This window comes from Alligator mississippiensis, unplaced genomic scaffold (assembly GCF_030867095.1).
Source record: "Alligator mississippiensis isolate rAllMis1 unplaced genomic scaffold, rAllMis1 scaffold_22, whole genome shotgun sequence".
In the NCBI taxonomy this organism is placed as follows: Eukaryota; Metazoa; Chordata; order Crocodylia; family Alligatoridae; genus Alligator; species Alligator mississippiensis.
This window is the reverse complement of record NW_026775292.1, coordinates 97501-102500: the sequence shown is the minus strand read 5'-3', so window position 1 is coordinate 102500 and position 5000 is coordinate 97501.

Sequence of the window (5000 nt, the reverse complement as noted above, 5' to 3'; positions counted from 1 at the left end):
CATGGGGGGGGAGCTGGGGAGCGGAAAAGCCCCTAGGAATACATGGGGTGGAGCTGGGGAGCGAAAAAACCCCTAGGAATACTTGGGGTGGAGCTGGGGACCGAAAAAGCCCTTAGGAATACATGGGGGGGGAGCTGGGGAGCGAAAAAGCCCCTAGGAATACTTGGGGTTGACCTGGGGACTGAAAATCCCCATAGGAATAAATGGGGTGGAGCTGGGGAGCGAAAAAGCCCCTAGGAATACTTGGGGTGGAGCTGGGGACCGAAAAAGCCCATAGGCATCCATGGGGTTGACCTGGGGAGCGAAAATCCCGATAGGCATCCATGGGGTTGACCTGGGGAGCGAAAATCCCCATAGGCATACGTGGGGTTGACCTGGTGCCCGCCCCCCCCACGGAAGTCCGTATGAGGTTTTTGAAACGGGCCTTGCCCGGGCCTTCGATCCAGGAGGGCGGACACTTTCGGCGGTTCGTCCCGGTGGCTGGGCCGGGTGCCGCATCTACAATATAGCCAAGAAACGTTCGCGGAGATTTTCGAGAACACGTTTTTAAGGACCCTCAATGCCCATGTTCGGTTCCAGAAAGCCGGTCAGAGGGATCTTCGGGGCAGAACCCTGCCGTGCTGAGGGGCCAAACCCGAGTTTGGAGCCAGGTCAACGGGGAAAACCGGAAAAGGGCCGGAGAAGGCGGTCAGGCCGGGCGAGAGTTCCAGGAGCTCGGCCACAATTCCGATCTCGTCCCGGTCAAGGGCTCCGTGGAAGGGCAGCCCGGGGGGCGGGTCCAAGGGCCCCGGCAGGGACCCGGGCCTCCGGGGTCGGAGCCGAGGCACCCCGCCGAGGGGTGGTCGTCCCGGGCCAAGGCGGCGGGAGCCCGGGCAGGACTCCGCGGGGCAGGCCGGGCGGGAGTTCCAGGAGCCCGGCCGCGATTCCGACTTCTCCCCGGTGCCCTGCCCGGAGGCCGGGCAGGTCCGGGGGCCTTCGGCGCGGGCGGCGGGATGCTCCCGCGGGGGAGACGAGCCGTGCTGGGCCCCGGGAGGGAGGCCCGGGGTCGACCTGGCGCCGGGGCTCCGGCCCTGGAAGTCCCGATGAGGTTTTTCAAACGGGCCGTGCCCGGGCCTTCGCTCCAGGAGGGCGGACACTTTCGGCGGTTGCCCCCGGTGGCTGGGCCGGGTGCCGCATCTACAATATTGCCAGGAAAGGTCCGCGGAGATTTTCGGGGACACGCTTTTCGGGACCCTAGTTGCCCATCTTGGGTTCCAGGAGGTCGGGCAGGGGTACCTCCGGGGCCGGACCGTGCTGCAGGAGGGGGTCAAAACCGAGTTTGGCTCCATGTCGACTGGCGCCCCGGCCCGGGGGGCGGGCCGGGCGGGCAGGCCGGGCGAGAGTTCCAGGAACCCGGCCGCGATTCCGGCTTCGACCCGGTCGACTGCACGGCGGGCGTGCAGGCCGGCGGCGACTCGCAGGGCCCCTTCCACGCTGCGGGGCCCAGCGGTTGGAGCCCGGCTACCCCGGCGAGGGGCGGAAGAACCTGCACGGCGCGGCGGGAGAACCCGGCATGCTTCCGCGGGGCAGGCCGGGCAGGAGTTCCAGGAGCCCGGCCACGATTCCTACTTCTCCCCGGTGCCCTGCCCGGAGGCCGGGCGGGCCCGGGGGCCTTCGCCGCGGGCGGCGGGCGGCTTCCGCGGCGGAGACGAGCCTCTCTGGGGCCCGGGAGGTCGGCCCTGGGTCGACCTGGCGCCGGGGCTCGGGCTCCGGAAGTCCGTATGAGGTTTTTGAAACGGGCCTTGCCCGGGCCTTCGCTCCAGGAGGGCGGACACTTTCGGCGGTTGCCCCCGGTGGCTGGGCCGGGTGCCGCATCTACAATATTGCCAGGAAAGGTTCGCGGAGATTTTCGGGGACACGGATTTCGGGACCCTAGATGCCCATCTTGGGTTCCAGGAGGTCGGACGGAGGAACCTCCGGGGCCGGACCGTGCTGCAGGAGGGGGTCAAAACCGAGTTTGGCTCCAAGTCGACTGGAGCCCCGGCCCGGGGGGCGGGCCGGGCGGGCAGGCCGGGCGAGAGTTCCAGGAACCCGGCCGCGATTCCGGCTTCGACCCGGTCGACTGCACGGCGGGCGTGCAGGCCGGGGGGCGACTCGCAGGGGCCCTTCCAGGCTGCGGGGCCCAGCGGTTGGAGCCCGGCTACCCCGGCGAGGGGCGGAAGAACCTGCACGGCGCGGCGGGAGAACCCGGCATGCTTCCGCGTGGCAGGCCGGGCAGGAGTTCCAGGAGCCCGGCCACGATTCCTACTTCTCCCCGGTGCCCTGCCCGGAGGCCGGGCGGGCCCGGGGGCCTTCGGCGCGGGCGGCGGGCGGCTTCCGCGGCGGAGACGAGCCTCTCTGGGGCCCGGGAGGTCGGCCCTGGGTCGACCTGGCGCCGGGGCTCGGGCTCCGGAAGTCCGTATGAGGTTTTTGAAACGGGCCTTGCCCGGGCCTTCGCTCCAGGAGGGCGGACACTTTCGGCGGTTGCCCCCGGTGGCTGGGCCGGGTGCCGCATCTACAATATTGCCAGGAAAGGTTCGCGGAGATTTTCGGGGACACGGATTTCGGGACCCTAGATGCCCATCTTGGGTTCCAGGAGGTCGGACGGAGGAACCTCCGGGGCCGGACCGTGCTGCAGGAGGGGGTCAAAACCGAGTTTGGCTCCAAGTCGACTGGAGCCCCGGCCCGGGGGGCGGGCCGGGCGGGCAGGCCGGGCGAGAGTTCCAGGAACCCGGCCGCGATTCCGGCTTCGACCCGGTCGACTGCACGGCGGGCGTGCAGGCCGGGGGGCGACTCGCAGGGGCCCTTCCAGGCTGCGGGGCCCAGCGGTTGGAGCCCGGCTACCCCGGCGAGGGGCGGAAGAACCTGCACGGCGCGGCGGGAGAACCCGGCATGCTTCCGCGTGGCAGGCCGGGCAGGAGTTCCAGGAGCCCGGCCACGATTCCTACTTCTCCCCGGTGCCCTGCCCGGAGGCCGGGCGGGCCCGGGGGCCTTCGGCGCGGGCGGCGGGCGGCTTCCGCGGCGGAGACGAGCCTCTCTGGGGCCCGGGAGGTCGGCCCTGGGTCGACCTGGCGCCGGGGCTCGGGCTCCGGAAGTCCGTATGAGGTTTTTGAAACGGGCCTTGCCCGGGCCTTCGCTCCAGGAGGGCGGACACTTTCGGCGGTTGCCCCCGGTGGCTGGGCCGGGTGCCGCATCTACAATATTGCCAGGAAAGGTTCGCGGAGATTTTCGGGGACACGGATTTCGGGACCCTGGATGCCCATCTTGGGTTCCAGGAGGTCGGACGGAGGAACCTCCGGGGCCGGACCGTGCTGCAGGAGGGGGTCAAAACCGAGTTTGGCTCCATGTCGACTGGCGCCCCGGCCCGGGGGGCGGGCCGGGCGGGCAGGCCGGGCGAGAGTTCCAGGAACCCGGCCGCGATTCCGGCTTCGACCCGGTCGACTGCACGGCGGGCGTGCAGGCCGGCGGCGACTCGCAGGGCCCCTTCCACGCTGCGGGGCCCAGCGGTTGGAGCCCGGCTACCCCGGCGAGGGGCGGAAGAACCTGCACGGCGCGGCGGGAGAACCCGGCATGCTTCCGCGTGGCAGGCCGGGCAGGAGTTCCAGGAGCCCGGCCACGATTCCTACTTCTCCCCGGTGCCCTGCCCGGAGGCCGGGCGGGCCCGGGGGCCTTCGGCGCGGGCGGCGGGCGGCTTCCGCGGCGGAGACGAGCCTCTCTGGGGCCCGGGAGGTCGGCCCTGGGTCGACCTGGCGCCGGGGCTCGGGCTCCGGAAGTCCGTATGAGGTTTTTGAAACGGGCCTTGCCCGGGCCTTCGCTCCAGGAGGGCGGACACTTTCGGCGGTTGCCCCCGGTGGCTGGGCCGGGTGCCGCATCTACAATATTGCCAGGAAAGGTTCGCGGAGATTTTCGGGGACACGGATTTCGGGACCCTGGATGCCCATCTTGGGTTCCAGGAGGTCGGACGGAGGAACCTCCGGGGCCGGACCGTGCTGCAGGAGGGGGTCAAAACCGAGTTTGGCTCCAAGTCGACTGGAGCCCCGGCCCGGGGGGCGGGCCGGGCGGGCAGGCCGGGCGAGAGTTCCAGGAACCCGGCCGCGATTCCGGCTTCGACCCGGTCGACTGCACGGCGGGCGTGCAGGCCGGGGGGCGACTCGCAGGGGCCCTTCCACGCTGCGGGGCCCAGCGGTTGGAGCCCGGCTACCCCGGCGAGGGGCGGAAGAACCTGCACGGCGCGGCGGGAGAACCCGGCATGCTTCCGCGGGGCAGGCCGGGCAGGAGTTCCAGGAGCCCGGCCACGATTCCTACTTCTCCCCGGTGCCCTGCGCGGAGGCCGGGCGGGCCCGGGGGCCTTCGGCGCGGGCATCAGGCGGCTTCCGCGGCGGAGACGTGCCTCTCTGGGGCCCGGGAGGTCGGCCCTGGGTCGACCTGGCGCCCGGGCTCGCGCTCCGGAAGTCCGTATGAGGTTTTTCAAACGGGCCTTGCCCGGGCCTTCGCTCCAGGAGGGCGGACACTTTCGGCGGTTGGCCCCGGTGGCTGGGCCGGGTGCCGCATCTACAATATTGCCAAGAAAGGTTCGCGGAGATTTTGGGGGACTCGGTTTTCAGGACCCTAAATGCCCATGTTCGGTTCCAGAAAGTCGGTCAGAGGAACCTCCGGGGCAAAAGAACCGTGCCGCGCTGCCTTGTCAACCGAGCGTGGAGGCAGCGTGCCCCGATCCGGCGGGCCTGGCCGTGCGAGAGTTCCAGGCTCTGGCCCGCGATTCCGGCTCCCGCCCCCCCCCCCGGTGATGGGCTCGGAGGTCGGGCAGGCAGCGGTGCTTGCTTCCCCAGGAGTGGCGGGGCTCTCCTGACGGGGAACCGGGAGGACCTGGTGTCCGCCGTGGGACTTGGAAAACTTCTGCTCGGTTGCGTTGGGAGCGGTTAACGTGGGAGCTCCGGCCGGGAGCGGCCCGGCGGGCCAGGCCGGGGGAGAGTTCCAGGAGA